At 41.6% G+C, this 18,082-nt stretch overlaps 1 long non-coding RNA gene across 1 annotated transcript; it reads right to left on the bottom strand.

The window, feature by feature from the left end:
* Window positions 1-110: 110 nt before the first annotated feature.
* LOC112966478 lies at window positions 111-17,776 on the bottom strand. The gene is made up of 4 exons (XR_003253612.1): window positions 17,767-17,776; window positions 17,363-17,455; window positions 3,646-3,895; window positions 111-1,567 (listed from the first exon to the last, which is right to left on the bottom strand). It is a non-coding gene; the product is annotated as an uncharacterized LOC112966478 (long non-coding RNA).
* Between the last annotated feature and the right edge of the window lie 306 nt (window positions 17,777-18,082).

The following is an 18,082-nucleotide window of genomic DNA, read 5'->3' as shown; positions in this document are numbered from 1 at the left end:
ACACTTTTTTTTTTTTTCCCCCATGACAAATTGCCAAAAGAATGAAATTAAGATAAATCCATTGCTGCAACTCAAAAAAAAATAAAAAAAAAAAAAGGATTACCCTAATTTAAAAAAATCTGTTATGGGGAGTACAGCAAAGACTCAAGACTCAGTGGATTCCATGTGAGGATAATGAGCAGTACCAGTCTAGACTACATTAAAATTATAGCACCAGAGTAAATAAAATAACACTACAGCCACTACAAAAAATTGTTTGTCACTTTGCATATGTCAACTCTAACTAGAATATGTCCACTTTCTGCATATAATCAATTGCCAGAGCAAGACATCACATATGGGCTTTTAGTGGCACAAAATGAAAAAGAAAAGCATCTGAAGGCATTGTTTCAACTATTTGAAGCAGCTCACTTTATTCAAACAAGATGTACATCCAGGCAATGCACAGATCACAGTGCACACACACTCCCAGCCCGAATGCTAAAGGCAAAAAAACCACTGTGGTTTTAAGGGTGAACAACTATTATTCAGCCATTGCTAATGCTACTTTTTTATTTTATTAACACAGAAACTCAGAAGGCAGCAAACGCAGTTTTAAGCAAGAACTCTGGAACGGCAGTGCTCTCCAAAGAACAAGCAGGAGGCTGCCGAAAAACTAGTTGTTTTCCCTGCCCTAATGTCTAGCAGCACTGTTTCTTCGAAAGAGGTTTTCTGTCCTTAACATGGCTGCCATGTCTTACATAACATCAATGAATGAGAATATAGTTATTTTGTTTCCTAGGTCGTGCACCGCCCATTAACCCTATGATTCTCCATATGGCACTGCAAGCAGCCGAGACAAAGCTTTGCAATAACAGGGCTGCAAAGACCAGCATCCTCCGAGAATAAGCAGCGGCAGAAAGACGCTCAACCTTCACAAGCTCTGAATTCCCTTTCACATCTTTCTCTAGCAAATAACAGGCAGCCTTACCTTAAGGAAACGATAATAACAACGGTGCTCAGTAGAGCCTCCTGTGTTTCAGCTGTGCTCGTAAAAAAAAACCTTGGCGCAAGTATCGACTGCAGCAGGTAATCAATAATATAACCTGCTTCTGCTGCTGCCAGAGCTGCTCCATCTGAACGCTAGCTAACGTGAGCACTGCCAGCGTGAGTCATACCGTGACTCAGAGCAGATGCAGAGCTGCAGGAGGAGTTTAAGTTTCAGGGCTTGCTTTCTCTTTCTCTGGCTCCCTGGCTCTGTGTCACACGGGCGCACGCGCACGCGCCGCCCGTGCGTCTGTGCGTTTGTGTATGCCTGCAGACCGCCACGGCTCTTTCCTGCAGCAGCAAGTTTGAGTTTATTCTTTGTGGAATCTTGCTTGTTATTTTCAGGATGGTAATTCTGGTTGTGCCTTCACTGTAAATATTTTCACCCTGAAGGCCAAAGCTTGCTCTGCAAGCCAGGTCAGTACTGTGGTCTGCCATGTGCTGCATTGCTATGAATATCAGGTGTCTTGTCCAAGCATATCTGTGAGCCCAGGCCTGTCACCAAGACTAAGGGCAGGACTCAAACACCCCAAGAAAGATTCTGAAACAGAAAACCTGAGTTAGGGCAATATCCATTTGTTCATCACAAGTTTCTAACAAAGTGCTTTGACCTCATTAGAGTACTTTGGGGAAGACAAATTTAGCTTTGAGTGCAGCGAGAGAGGACAACGGTAGGAAGGATGAGGAATGCACGTGTGCGAAATCCTATGTTCTGCAGGGCGAAGTGCTTACGGGAAAAGAGCAGAGCTGCAGGGGACTGCATTTGGGTCAAAGTTAGGCACTTAATACTAGACACTGTGAATATGGCCCTGCAATGCTGAACTGATTGCACTTTACTTCTGAATGGCATATTATACAGAGTAGCTACAGTGTTGAGAAATCCAATGATCAAGAAAGGCAGATGAACCTCTCTACTATTGACCCAGCAGGTCAACAACACAGAAACAAATCTCAGTGGGACAATTCAGAAGAGTATTGTCAAAAGAAGCCACTGGCTCAAGGAACAGTGCCATGGAAACGTGCAGACCTGTCTATCAGCCGTTCTTATAAACATCCCAGGTAGTTTGAGAAAAGGCCCTTGGTTTACATCAAAGCATTTATAGCCAAATATCTCTCCTCAAACTCAGCAGTCCAGCTGGCTATCACACAGATAAACAGATTTGTAGTGAGATTTCTCATGGAAAAGCTAATATCGAAGAATGACTTTTAGGGTTTTGTGAGTTTCTTATTTTTAACCAAACCCTTCTTCTGCAAAGCCCAATCAAATTAAAGGCAAGCCCACCCATACAACCCAAGTACATGCACTGTACTGTTCGCTATTGCATCTGGTTGTTATTAGAGCAGCTGAACAAACTTCGTACTATTGATGGTGAATGTTTACCCTCTCCATGCATCTCAAAGCAGCCAAGATCACTGGCTTGGCAGGGATCAAGAGATGATGAGGAATCAAGCTGAGCAAAACACCCCTTGAAGCATGGCCATGGAGCTAACATAAACAAGGGGGATAAAGAATAGCTGGTGTCTACGAAAAAATCACTTAAACTACACTCTTACCACTAAAAATCTATCCCTTGGAATATCTTCAGGAGCTGTTAAATCCCACCCTTTCCCCAGATTTAATAACAGCAGTGAACCTTTACTCCAGTCAAGCTTTCAAGGCTTTATTTTCATGTTTTAAATGGTCATATAGGCAAAAGAATGCTAAAATCCACAGCATGGCTGGAAAAAAAAAACAAAAAACAAAAAACAAAAAAACCCCCACCCAGTCTTTTTAAACTGAAGATTAGAAAGACCACATTGCAAATGACATATGTAACACAGGTAACATCCTGTAACAGAGGAAGACAAAACAGGAAGGTACTTGAAGGTTGTTTTTTTTCTCTCTATATTCAATTTTGTACTGCTGCCCATCTAAGAGCATAGATTTGGGTCAAAGATGACTCAAAGAAAAGAGCTGTTAAGGACATTAGAGAGATAAAACACAGCAAGCGTCAGCATGCAAGTCACTGTAACATGCACGCGCTTGACTTGGCTACAAATGACCTCATGTAAGAATTGGAAGTGACCTAGCTGCTGCAGGGAGCAGCTCTGCATTGCCCAATTCATCCGCTTCCTCAGCTGGACCTTCTGCGGTAGAAAGGGCTTGGATCTTGACTCTATAAGTGGAAAAACCTGAAGAATTTCACCCCAGAAGAGGTAAAAGCCCAAAAACTGACACTGATGTGGATGAAACCTTGAGCAGGAATCAGCATAGCCAGCCTGCTAAGATGGACACTGCTGCAAGAGATTTTGCATTAAAGGCACTGTAGACTATTACACGCTCTTTAAGAACTACAGATAGTATTTTTTTCTTTTTCTCTTTTAGGGAACAAACAAACAAAGGCTTTTCTATAGGAACTATCAACACAATACTCCAGAACATACTGAACAAAAGAAGCCTGTTCTCCTCACCTCCTCATCTCTGGGAATTTTTTTTTTCCTCAAGTCATCACTATGGCAATGATGGTTGAACTGGTTTCCCACACCGTCTTTCAGATTGTCAGACTCCATATCAGATTCCACTTGCTTTCTCATGAAAGCTCAGTCTACACTCAAATTCCCCTTACTGAGAACACTTACCTCTACTTCTTCAACCTTTTTTCTCCTTGGATATACTGTCCCAAAATAAAAATGCTTTCTTCTTCTTTGAGGCTGGAGCTGGGTCCCAATGCAATACAGGAACAGAAGCAGACTGAGGACCACTGGCAGTATCCGCAGTGATGCCTCACCTCCTCCTTCACACTGCCCACCTTGCAGCCTTCCAGTCACCCTTCCATCATCTGCACACTCAGCTGCATCCTAGTGTTTAGCAGCCTTGGTTTTCTGAACCCTATGAAAAGGTGAGAGTCCACAGATGCAAATTCTTGAGAAGCAAGGACAAATGTTTCCAAGAAGAAAGCAGAGCGCCTCTTCTGAACAGGCTCAGACTGCCTTTACTGTTGTTATGGGCACTGCAATACTTTCCAAAGGCCCTCTCCAGAGGGTGGTGATATATGGAGCTAGGCACCATGCACACACACACAGTAAGAGACCCACCCCAGAAGGAGCACCTATTTTGAAGAGAGACATAGGCAAAGAGTTGAGAAGGAAAATATTGTTGCATCATTTCACAAAGCACAGCTTTGTGACCACAAGGATTAACCAAGATCACTTCACACGTGCACAGCACAGACAACATCAGAAACTCGATTTCGGTTTTTCAGTAGCAGTGCCGCTAGACTATTAGACTTCCAGCTCAGTGCATCTCAGTAACAGGTTCATTTCTTCTAGTTAATTATCTTTTGCAGGTATTGTGATGTGCTATGACAAAAGCACTGTTTGCTTCTCTGGAAAATTAAAACTCCTGCTGGGAACAGCATCAGCACCACAACCTTCATCCTGTGCCGACAATGAACAGCAGAAGCCACACATGGACCATTGCAGAGCATTAGAGATTGGGTGGGGGAGGAGGCAAGGGGATGCACTTAGTTGTCATATTTATCTCAGGGCTGCTGAAGATGAACGACTACAGGCACTGTAGTGGTTGCTTTTTGCTGTCACTGCATCAACCACCAATGTCTCAGCAGCCTCTTGCACCCACCTCTACAAAAGTAGTTAGCAAAGCAACCTGAAAGAGGCTGTGGGAAACCATTTCCACCATACCACACAAGTACATCTCTTGAGAGAGAACACCTTCTCAAGTTACTGCTGTAGCTATGACCCATTTCCAATGTATTTTTTATTGCTCTCATAATATTCAAAGCTAAATATCCTGCACTGGAAAGAAACCACAAATTTACAAGAAGCCTGTAACATACTGCGCACAGATCTGAGAGGGATGTACTTCTGCGCATCTGGTGAAAATGCCCAAGATGACCTAAACGCCCATTTTCTCTTTAAGCTCTGTTCCCAGAGATGAAACAAGAATTTAATTCTGAGACTCTGACAGATGAAGATCAGAGAAATCAGCTAAAAAAGGGCAAGCAAAGCATATCTCATAGCAAAAAAGACATACTGACCAGACAAGAAACCAACTGATGGACACTGCCGTGGTTTCTGCATATACAGGCACTGATACATTTGCTTCATGCAAAGGCTTGACCGGGTAAGGAGGGCTCCCCAGACTGCACTTGATGTCAGCAGTGTCAGCTGATCTTTTGGCACCTGGCCTGTTCACATCTATCCACTTCTGTTCTCTTTTTCTCTTTAATACCAACATCTGTCTATGTTTTGCATTGATAGAGAAGGTCAAGAAGACCATAATAATACATTAAACCTGATAATTAAATGATGCACCATTTCCAATTATTGTCTGCCCAACCTAATGCCCCTTAAATTCAAGGTTCTGTCTTTTTCCTAAAAAACTATACAGAGCAAGTCTGGAAGCATCTGTTATCTCAAGTCTTACGTACAGTCCTTATAGATCATTTTGGATGTCTGAGAAAGCTCTTCAGAAAACACTTGGCCTCCCCAGGCTTCCAACAATTAAATATATTGTAATCTGTTCTATCAACATATTTACAATATTCTGATTCCAAACGATCTTTATTTTTCTCTACAATGAGTAACTACCTCTCTGTTTCAAACCAGCGTGCCACATTTTCTGCACTTATACAATAATTTCAGTTGAATATTAATCCGTGAATCCTAACAAAAGAGACACCCAAACCCAGGCGTAGATTCATTTTGAGGCCACCATATGTCACTGTATGGCTTAAACATTACAGCTCCTTGCACTGTCGAACAAAATGTTACACTCTTGCGGGAATTGTCTACATCTACTTATTTTGCTCATTCAATACACTCCATACATTTTATGAGTGAAGTTTTTCCTGTTGTCCTCACAACGCAAGACGTTGTAAATCTCATACCAGTCTTTGTGACCTATCACTGGTAGGTTCTTCAAATGCCTCAGAAAGAGCAATTGTCAATGCTGGAGAAAGTGGATGTAAAGACGCATTGTTTTCTCAAGGCCATCTGCTGCACTGGGTAAACTAAACCAAAAAACAACAAAACCAAATGTGAAGCTGAATAATTTTGTTGACTATTCCTCATCATTTCTTATAAAATTTACTTCTCTTCATTTGCATCAGGAAAGAAGAGCTATAATGCAAGATTGCTGTGTTTACACAACAGACTTCTAATGTGTTGTCTTTGTTTTCTCAACTCATCTTTTGCCAGTTATCCAGCCCCTGCTTTAAACAGAGAAATCCTCTCCTCATCTATTCCTCATTAGCAAGGTCATGAAAAGGAACTGCCTCCCTAGACAGATTTAAGGACCTAGTTCTGTTATTCCTCCTCTCGGGACCCTTTGCCCTTACCAGGCAGATTAGTCCTGTTGTTAGTATCATACAGCACTACACAGAGAGAGCACTGAAAAGGGCTCACATGTATGTTGGCCAGTAGCAGATCTAATAAACTCAAAAGCCAAAGTTAAAAGAACAACCATTTTTCCTTCTCTCAAAGTTCATTATTTCTCCTTTTAAAACAGATTATGTAACAATTCAATCGGAAGGGGTTACCTGCAAGCTCACAAATTTTAAGTCACTAAGTGTGAATCCAACCTTTATGTGTGATGAACTACAAACTATTCCCCAGATCAGTGTCACCAAATATCACTGGAACCATTCAAAGATTATGGCACATGTTGGACAGTGTGTCGGAATCCGGACCAGCAGGAGCCTGAGGTGGGCAAAGCTTATTAAAATTGTTGATAATGGAAAACTATTTCTTTCACGATTAATCTAAATTTTGACATTCAGAACTTAATTGACTTCAGATCATTTGGGATTTTCCCCAAAACTAGGCCATGGAAAAGCTCACAAAAAGTAGCACCTCAGCATTTTTAATGTGGTTTCAAAACATCTTAATACCAAAGGCTATATGTTTTATTCTAAGAACAGTCAGCCACAGATCTATGTAAGCCAATTTATATATATAATAAGAGAAAAAAGAAAAAAAAAACGAAAAATAAGCATGCTTAAAAATCAATTTAGAGTCTCCTTATTAAATAAACCATGTTCTTTTTCCTCAGGTACATAAACACACTGACAGATTGCCCCAAATGGACCATTTTGCACCATTCACTGACACTTCCAAAAGATATGACACCTTTTTTCCATGTACATACTGGAAGATTAGGTGACATATCTGAGCTGTGCTTTTTTTTAAAATCAGTTTCATTTGTTTATGTGTAATCCAGAAGTATTGCTATTTATATATTTATTTATTATTTTTACTTCGTTTTATGTTAAAAGGTCTCATTGCATGGGATATTGTCAATGAGACAGGAAAAGGGAGTAAGGGGAAACCTGAAATTACAGATGCTTCCAGATTTGTTCTGTATAGCTTTTTTTAGGAAAAGAACAGAACTCAGAGTCTTTGAATTTAAGGGGAATTAGATTGGTCAGACAATAGTTGGACATGCTGCATGATCTGATTATCAGGTTTAATGTTTTATTAGACCTGTTCCATCAATGCTTCCGTGCTTGGTAAGGAAGCATGACTAAATGGAAAACATTAGTAACTGCTACTTAAGTGTAGTTTTTTGACATCTATATCCTGTGATTCTACAAGGTCTTCATCCACTTGGGTTCCCATCAAATGTATGTCATACATTCAGTCAATTATTGACTAGATTCATCTAAGTCACCAAACAATTCCAGCTATACAGAAAAATGATGGGCATAGCTCTAAATACAATCTCTTGTCTGTATAGCACAGTTCCACCAGCCTAAACTAATAAGATCATTTACATCATCCTTTTATATTAAAGGCAGTAAAATATACATTTTCTATTACTCTACTCCCCTAATTCCACCTTCTTTTAATTCCGTCTATGATGCACTTTAGCTATCCGGCACTGATGGCTACTTCTACACTTGTCTGTTGAGGTTCACAGTGGTCACAGACCACTGGTTCTTCCAACCTGTGCCACCGTGGAGCRGCAGCAGCCATTCCCAAACTCACCTGGGCCACAAACCCATAGTTTCCTTGACAGGGAAATTAGTGTGGGAAGAAGCCTGGGTGTGTTGGCATGGATCTTGCACTGAGACAGTCAGGATATAACCCAGGCATACACCCAGAGATCTAGGAAACACCCAGGTCACATTATCCCACTTACCTTCTATCCAGATCACCTCACGATTTTTAACCCAAAACAGAAGAAGGTTTCATCTCCTTTTTTACAAATAGACAACTGAAGCAGATAGAGTCTGAGGCTCAGTCTAGGGCCTACCTCATATTCCGGCACTTAACTTTTAATGATTTTATTGATTACTTGCATAATATTACCAAAGGAGTCTTGGCAATTGAATCTTAAGCTTTGATTAGTACACTAAACATTGGACAAACTTTCTTGTGAGGTATTATTGAATAACTTTTGTACAATTCTCAGTTTTGGAAGGAAGAAATCTGTTTATCCATCACCCAATGCTTGTAAAACTGGTTTAATCAAAGTAAAAATAATTAAGGAACAAAAAACAAACCAAAAAAAAAAAAAAAAAAAAAACCTTACCCAACCAGAATATCACAATATTTCTGACAGTGGTCAGAATGTCACCATGATCTTTCCTTTACAGAATGCCTTTGTGATTACTCAATTTCCTTATGAATCATTAGATGACAACTTCCAAGCTAAGGCTCTAAACCTGAAGAATAAATGACAGTCACATTCTTATAAAGGTGTGCTCCAAAGTACATTCACTTTTGCAAAGTGAGGATTTCATAAAGGCTCACGAAATCAGTTTGGAAATAAAAAAGACCTACTGAAAAAAGCCCACTATGAGCACAAGATGACGGTTACAAATGTAAGCCAGCAAGACCCACAAAGCCAAGTAATGTAAAAATATTTTATTGATTGCTATAATCCAAAATAGCATTAGTGCTCCATTAATTTCTCTTGGGAAAAAATAATTCTAACCACCCTTCATGAAAGGGCTTCTGAAATAGAATACATTATACTCTTCCTTGCCAATTATATCAAGATTGAATAGAGACACCAAACTGAAGGAAAAGGATCAGATCTTCAACACGTTCTCAGTAAGAAATTGTGTATCTAATACCAAGAATAGTCATTTATAGATCCAGAACCATCCATTTTGCTTGAGAACCACCAAACTACCTCCAGCTCAGTTAATTGCTTCACAGCACTATTTCAGTGAGGAAATCACAAGTAAGGCCAAATACCAGCATCAAACTGAAGTTTCCTTTACTCCTACCCATGCACAGCAGAGTACGGAAATGATGTGATCCACACCCATAACTATGGAAGGAATCTTAAAATACACAGGCTGTAATTCAGTTTAAAAGCTGTAGTTAAGATGGAAAAGGGAACCGACACATTAAAATTAAGGGAAGACTAATAAAAGCTATCTTCACATTAAGCCATTTCCAAAAGTGTGAGTACTTTTCTTTTTACAGTAGGTCTAAAAAGGGATAAGATACAAGCAGTGCCTATTATGCAGTGTTCTTAAATAGCCTGCCTTTTTAGGAATCAACCTAATAGGCTGAAACCATGCAAATACTGTTCAAACTATTTTAAAAGGACCTGACATTTTGTCATCTATCACATAAATGAGCTTAGTGTTTATTTTTATGGACTATAATTTAGAGAGCTGCTATCAGTACAAGCCCTTTTTTTTGTTGTTGATCGCACATTATTTCTACCCACTTTTTACCTCTTGCTCCCCCCTCCCAAAAAATAACTGATTGCAGGTTCAAAAAAAATATTGTGGAGACCTGACTGAGTCTTTTAAAAATAATAATAAACTTTGCCTGAATGAAATTGTTAGCAATTATAGCTTTTTTAAGAGAGTGAGAAGGAAATAATYATTTTTTAGCCCACATAAAAAGCTTTCCACACAAGAAAGTAACAGATTTTGGGTATTTCATGTGTGATCTCTGATTTGTTTTGTTTCAGAGAGAAGCCTTTTCAGCTCTATTGCTCTGATGTTCCATATCGCTAAGGACTAACAACCTGTAATCTAGCTACTAAAAAGAGGAAACATATAGTCTGTAGGCTTAAATTTTTCATGCAAATTCTCCTATAAAAAGTGGGAACCACAAAAATCAAGTCAAAACAACAAATATATCTATTCCTCCTACAGATGCAACCCACAATGGGGAATAAAAGAATAGAAACATAAATAAAAAGTCATATTTTCAAGTTCTGTAGTGCCTCTGAGCTTTTTAATAGGGTAAAAATTACTACAATCCATACATACCTATTATATGCAATTTGGGCATTGAAGAATGCCTGAGAGAGTCAGAAAATGCACTGAATTCTCCACTTAGACACAAGACAGGAAGAGCCTAATTCGGAGCACTTAAGCTAAGCAGGAGCTAACTTAGGTGCCAGGAATCACCACTCTGGAAGCGTTCACTTCCCCCCATTAACTGCAGAGGGGCTGAAGTTAGGCGGTGCTAATATGTCCCAGTTAGGCTTAGCAAAAAATACAAAATCCACAGAAGATGTACATAAATGCTGCAGCAGCTTAAGTGCTAAAGTTAAATAGGGAGACCATCCGGTAAAAGCAGAGCTCAAAATAGAATACAGATGGGAGGAAGGATTTGGCTGCGAGGTATGAGATGTTTTTAGAAGGTGACAGACAGAAACAGGAAATGTCAGAGCTGGGGAATCAAGACTCTCAGCAAGGCAATGATGATCGATGTTACTGTCAAGGGGAAAGAGTAAGCAATGTGACTTCCAGTTATACCAACCTGAGAGCAGTTCCTAGTGTCTGGTCTCGAAAGAGAAGTTAATGGCACTGTGGTGGCTTTCTAATGGCTGTGCGAGGGAGCTGGAGAGGTAGAAGGCAAAGTAATTTAGGGGCAGGGAATGGAGAAGAGATGACAAAACTGCACTGCAAGTCTCTTAGGTGTAAGTGTGTCCAGGCAAGTTGAACAGCAGGGCTAACAGTACGATGGATAAAGATCCAAGGAGGTAGATTCAGGAGATGAGTAATTGGAAGAGACACCTGACCCACATTTGTAAGCTGCATGAGCAAGCTGACTGGCCGACAGTCTGGTAAAAAAGCAAATACAAGAAAACAAGATGCTTGGGGAAGCTCTGCAGTGGTAAAGGGAGAGAGAAAAAAGAGCCAAGAGGATCTGGGAAGAGACAATCAGAAAAGCTTTACAAAAAGTATTGATTTGACAAGAAAAGCAATGTTTGCCAAGTCTCCAGAAAAAATACTTTTTCAGCTCTGTTTCCTCATCCTGACTTTAGTTTCAAGGCTGTTAAGACTTAACTGTGCTCATTCAAAGTGTAAGAACTCCCTCACTGACAAAGATGACCAAAGAGCTGCAGGTTTCCGTTTGGAAAAAGGTTCCAATCACATCCTGACGTTGACATTTTTCACATGTGAACCTACCAGTCCTTAAAAGTTTGAGTCTGACTCGCAGGAAAGTGAGTGAGAAAATAAATCACACAACTCTACATCAGAGGTTTCAAAATTCATTCCCTGAAGCGGATGAAGCCTCCCTCATCCCAGTGGATGGACCACTTATCATCATTAGGTTATGTGGCAAAAAGCTTGTCTCCACAAGCACAAAGGGCCACAGAGGGTCAATGGCAGGTGGGGGGACCTGAGAAATACCCTGCCCTGGCTACTCCCAGGCCCATCACAGCAGAGCCATCATCCCATCAGGGGCGCATCTCTGCAAGCACAGCAAAGCCCAGAGGCACAAGGGCAGGTGGGGAACCCAAATTACCTGCTCGGAGGAGCAGACACCATGTCTGGGCCCTGCCAGCGCTGCCCAGGAGAGCGTCAGCCCCATGGTCCGGGTGGGAAACCCCTCACAGTGAGTCAACGGGAGCAGCAATCCCCATCATCTCTCAGACTGAGKGTGTCACTGCCTGGCAGTGTGGGACGCGTTGTGGGATACAGGGGAAGAGCATCTGGGGAATGTGCAAGACTTATTATGGGATGTTTAAGGGAGGAACCAAAGACAGAGAAAGGGAGAGATCTAGGTGATTTGGGGAGGAAGAAGCATGGGAAAATAAAGGGATATGGGGATAAAAAGGATCCAGCTGTACACAAACAGGGCTGGTCAGTACACTTGCTTGGCCGTGCCCTGCACCTCATCAGCGTAGTCTGTCCTGTCTTATTAAATTCCTTCCTCACTGTTTTCCTGAGTGTGGGACTCTATTCTGTATGCATGTGTGTGGAGGTCTGAGTGCCAGCAACCAGGTTCAAACCATGGGTGAGAGGGCCCGTGTGCCTGGGTGCCAGCAAAAGGAGCGAGTGAGGGCATGCAAGTAAGGGTGTAATCAAAAGCGAACATCAAGCCAAGCTAGCTGGTGAGTAGGTCAGGTGACCAGGGAACCAGCTGTGTGCATGCGCCTCTAAGAGTGAGACCACAGGGCAGTTGGCTACTGGGGGGAGACTGGGGAGTCCTGGCCAGCTGCCAGAGACCATGGGGTCTGGGGTTGAGTGGGAGACCTGCTAGTGTGTGTGCGTGCATGCATGTATGTCTTCAAAAGCGAGACCACAGAGGCAGCTAGCTACTGAGGGAAAACTGGGGAGTCCTGGCTGACTGACAGGGAAACCATAAGGTCTGGGGTTCAACTGTGAGACCTGAGGGGGGGGTGTGCACGTGTATGCATGTGTGTGCTTGCACACGCGGGTTTTTCTAAGGGCAAGACCACAGGGAAGCTGGCTACCAGGGAGACCAGGGGAGTCCCAGGCAAGTGCCAGGGAGACTGTGGAGTCTGGGCATCAACTGAGACCCATTTGTGCATACGTGCCTGGGGTGTGTGGGTATGGGTGGGCGCACGCACGCGTGTGTGTGTGTGCGTCTACCAACAACTGCAGTGGGGCTGTGGGCCTGGGGGGCTTGCATGCCCAGGTGTCAGCAACTGAGAAGCCCGGGGATCCAGGGGCAGTTGCTGGATGGATTGAGTGTCTAAGACCAGCTACTGGAGGGATCCACACTGTCCGTATGTATATATATGTCCCGCTAATGGAGCTTCCTTCTGATAAACCAGAGAAGGGAACAGGATGAGGCCATTGGTGCTGCTTGTGTGAGTGCCGAGTGTGTCTGTCCATGTTGATTTGTGTTGCCAGCCATGTATATGTGTGTATGTATGTAAGTGCATATATACATACACATACACACACACACACACATGTATGCTGTATATGTGTGTGTGGGTGCCTACTGGGAATACATTCTCAGCCTTGCTACTGGTTGGACCTGGGGTCATGGAGCTGCAGCAGCTTTGCCCCATCGGGCAACCAGGTTCAGCCTCCTCACCTAACGATCATCRTGCAAAAAAATTCTTCCAAAGCAAGTGCTACATAACATTAAGTATTTAAGGTCTGCTTGGCCTCTTTAACACAACTGAATAGAAGGGAAAACAGTACCATGCAACCTTCCACCACTTCATGGACTGCAGATCAAAAACTCCAGGCCTGCCATTAAGCAATGCCCAAATGTTTGGCTACTAAAGCTGCAAAACAGGAGATAAGCAAATCTCCAATGATCCCTGAACACGCTCTAGTTCAGCTACAGAAAACACATGACACATCGAGCTTGGACGTAGTTTTGGGTCACGTTCCTGAAACTACTGGGCCTTTGGTTCATGACAGAAATACTGCTTTACAGCCATTACAGTTTTCTCAAAGCGTAACACTGGTGTTTGGCTCTAGCGCAATTTTTCAGAATTGTGAGGCACTGAGAGAAAAGCCAACAAAAAGAGAAAAAAGATTTCAATAGCTCTGGAAGAACTGCTTTACAGAGCTTCCACAGGGTATTTTAGAGTACAGGCTGTGGGCCTGGAAAGGTGCTGTGGCAGAATGGCTTGGCCTCTAATACTGCAGAACGCACATACATAGAAAAAGGAAAAAAACAGTACCACAAAGCTTAGGCCTCTTATGACACTCTATCGTAAAAACTCTGAAATTTGTTACATAGCTGCCTGAAACAGTTGCTATTTGTTGTCCTCTTCAAGTCCACACACTCTTTTTTATACAGTAAGGACTAAATTTCACAGGGCAAAAGCCAGACAAATTCTGCCTGGAAATCTGGGTGGAACTCAGCTTATTTCAAGAAGCACAATGCATATAGTCGCTGCTCTCCTGCCAGGGTCCTCTTCCTGATTGATTTTTGTTATGCTCTCTTTCAGCTGAGCACTGCCAGAACGAACTTCTAGGTATGGAGCCTTCTTGAGGAGATGGATGACAAAAACGGGAGGAAGGGATAAGTAACAGGGCTGCTTCTTTCCATCCTGGAAGGCTTTTGGGCCTCTCATGCTCCCTTTTCCTCAGAAGTCTCAAAATCTTCAGTTTGCCCACAGTTCAAAGAACAGTGGAGGAACATGAGGAAAAGGTAGACAAGTAGACAAATAAGCAGGAATACGGTATTCCAGTCTCAAACACTGGCTGTCTAATTTCTAAAAAACTAATGGCAGTAACAACTGAAGTACAAGAAAAATCTGTTTTAGGCACAGCATTGTGGAGAATAAAGCATAAGTCAAGGAAAATTTGTCTTTAGCTCACACGACTCTCAGCATGCTCCAATTTGTGCACCAAAGCTGACCAGTCCTAGTTTTTCAAAATAGCCTGAAATTAATTCTAGCAAGACACAAGTCACAGGATAACATCCTTCCTATTCAATTTGGGACAACGCTGAGAGCAGCTGGTGCTGAGCAGGATATCTCTAAGCTAATCACTAAATTGATATCAAGTCCCAGTGGGCTCCTATCATCATCTACATGCACAAGAGCGAGCCAATTAAGGAGAAGAGTGTTATTCCCTCTTCTCTCCCCTCAATCTCTCAAGCCTAAGAGTTAACACTCCTAAAAAGAAAAAAAAAAATTCATGTAAGTATTAAATCGGTATGTCTTATTTTAGACAGAGATTATGCAGTGAAACATTCAAAGCGTATTCAATCTTCTGGAAAATATGTATCGTGGTCAGTTTGAACAAACAAAATATAATCCACTTTTTTACAGCGTACAGCTTGAGACATGGGTGCTAAAGAAGGGTTTGAGAGACTTGTAGGTTTGGGTTGATTAAGAGTTGTCTCACTTATGTCCTACAGTCAAGCCCTTATCCTTATTTGCAAGTGAAAACACAAAATAAATAAAAAGTTTTTTAGTCAGTTTGCTCTAATTTGCCAAGTCTCTCTGCTTTGTTACCTTTCAAATGATTAAAATAGAGCTCTCACAAAATCATGCAGAGCTGATTACCTACCTGAAAAATATGCCTATAAGCAGGTGTCATGTTTAAAAGTAAAGGCAGGAACTGAATCTTCCCCTGGCAACTTTTAAATAATGTAAACTTTATGCCAAGGAAGTAATTCTTGTATTTACAAAAAATCCTTTAATGGATTTCTTGAAAAAATATCGTTTAGAACAGGAAGCTATGCAGACGACAAAGCTAGCATCATTTTAATTTAAGTTTGGCAAATACAGTGAACATATATTTAAGTTGAGAGCACAGAGGTACAGCTACCCATCTTACTGCATAGGTCCATACTCATCCACAAATAGCTTAATGCTGCACCGGGAGATGGAAAAATCAGACCAAAGATAGGTACATATGCAAAGAAAGTTAAGGGAGAAAAACACGTTAGGATGGAGCCACAAGGAGGAACACCATGTTGACAGGGTATACTGCTCAGTCATTGTGTTGTTTTGAGGCTGGAGCAGTGTCAAAAGTTTTAAAGCAGCTGTGAACCTATACACCACACCAGGAATTACAAACCTTGTGATATTCAATGTTTTCCTTAGAGGCTCAGTTTCTAACACTGTGAGACTAGAAGAAAGTCTCAGATCTTACTTCTAAAGTTAAGTAACCAACATTGCAAATATCTGTTCTTTCATGATTTATCAAAACGAAGTCTGAAGACATGGATCACAAAGGTTCAAGTGCTGCAACTCAATTAAAAGAACCACCAATTTAGGATTATTTAGAGCCTCACCAATGTGTAAACCCACATGGTTATTTAACGAGCCCGAGTAGTGAGTTTTGACCGTTGGCCACATTGCAGCTGCACCCAACCCAGCTTCCAGTTTCTTGGACTGGAGTATTGCAGAAGTATTTGGCCCAAGTTCAGCAGCAGAAAAGAAGAGGAGTCCAGGCTGTTACAAACCAACAGTCTGTTCATTTTGAAGGGAGGAGGACGGGCAAGAGGGAAGAGCAGCCACAGAGAAGCTGCCGGGGTTTCTCTTACAGACTGGTAGGAGGCCTTGGGAACCTGCAGCCACAGCATAACAGCCACAGGACCAGAAGAACCAGCTAGTCCAGCAAAAGACCACCACCTCTGCTCGTCTGTAGAAAACCCCTTCGGCAAGGCCAGCCACGTCTGAAACAAGCTTGTATCTTGAGACATGAGCAAGTGAAGAATTCCTAACGCTGCAGTCGCCTGCTTTTCACATGAAAATGTGCATAATAATTAAAGCAGGCACATAAAGACACACACCTACAGTATGTGAGAGTATGTCCTACCCACAGGCATATGTTTTCCTTTTTTTATCCAGCAACCATACAAAAGTAAGGCTGAATTCAGTGTAGTAACACTGCAGTATTAACATGTGCATGGGGCAGAATGAATTGAAGCTTATTTTTCCTGTAATACATGATGTCCTTTAAAAGACTGATATGATTAGGGGACTGGTCAAGAATGACAGATATCACAGAACAGATACAGCTAATACCTACTACTTAACCCAAATATAATTCCATAAAAACAGCACTTTTAGAACAGAATATATATATATTAGGAATAGTGCTTAGAATCAAAATAGCATAAAAAGGTCTTAGACACAAGCAAAGCACTGATGCAACAGACAGGAATGCCATTCTTGGGCTCAGAAGACCTGCCTGTCAAGAAGATCAGATATGCTGCATTTATGACTACAAAGATAAAAGCTGAAGATCAAGGTACTGAAGTTTAACAAGTTACAACGCATCAACTGAACCACAGCAAACACAAAGCAAAGTCCCTTAGCTTAACCTCACACCACTGTGAACTAAACAGAAATAAATTACCCTACACTTGCAGCAAGGTAAGAATATGCCTGCCTAAGATTACTACAGCTCAGAGACTATACGCTGGCCTGTTAAACAGCAGTAACAGGATAAGGAGCCCAGTCCTCAAATAACTGACCTGAATAGATGAAACAGCCCAAATGCATCTTTTATAAGACACAGAGTTCACAGATCAAGCGCTGCTAAAGCCATGAAGGAATACCATATTTTGACCTATCAGACTATCCCTGGGAGAGAGTGTTGCTTGGTGAACATAACAGTAACACATGCAAAGAAGCGAGTTAGGAGACAAGTGAATCAAGGATAAAATTGGGACTTACCACTCAGAGGTCTTTCCTTTAAAAATCGAGATTGTTGTTCAGCTCCGTTAATCCACTACTATCACCAAGATCAGAGAGATTTCAAGATGACAGCTGTAAAATAAGGCAGAGGTTTTCCCATTAATAGTTCTGCAGACAAATCAGTGATACACTGGACTTCTCAAGTGGTTATATTAAAGAAACTTCCTGGGACAAATTTCCTATGATATTTACAAATTTTCAGCATAATAAAAATAAGAGCGAGTACTGCGCTTAATCTTTTAACATTATTTTAGACAGTCTATACCCAACAGCACCCTAAATTTTCTGTATGTCAGCAGTTCTAGTAATGTTTTTTTGGTTCTTGATGATGAACTTTCACCTTTCCCCCCCCCCAACAACCACAGAAAAAGTGAACTAGTTACCTTCATAAAATAATAGTCCCTTTTTCTCAGAAGCAGGACAACACCACTGTGAGACTTTCCCCTAAAACACAGTGATATCAGGCACCACCTCTGCATTGCTGCATCACAGGGTAATCCCTGTCTAATACTTCTGCCCTCCGACTCCTCATCTCAGACTTCACAGCCATACACCCAGAAACAAAGCGGCCTTCACATCTCCCTCCAGTAACACTTTCCAATTTGCCCTTGAAAAAAGCTCAGGGATAAACTAGCCTTCCCTGTGGCTGTAGGTAATTTCTTCATGGGAAGTGATTTTAAGCCCTGACTTCAGTCAGAC

The sequence above is a fragment of the Apteryx rowi genome, unplaced genomic scaffold (assembly GCF_003343035.1).
Source record: "Apteryx rowi isolate R43461 unplaced genomic scaffold, aptRow1 scaffold_103, whole genome shotgun sequence".
Lineage (NCBI taxonomy): Eukaryota > Metazoa > Chordata > Aves > Apterygiformes > Apterygidae > Apteryx > Apteryx rowi.
The sequence above is the reverse complement of the archived record's forward strand: the minus strand, read 5'-3'. Positions and strand labels throughout refer to the sequence as shown.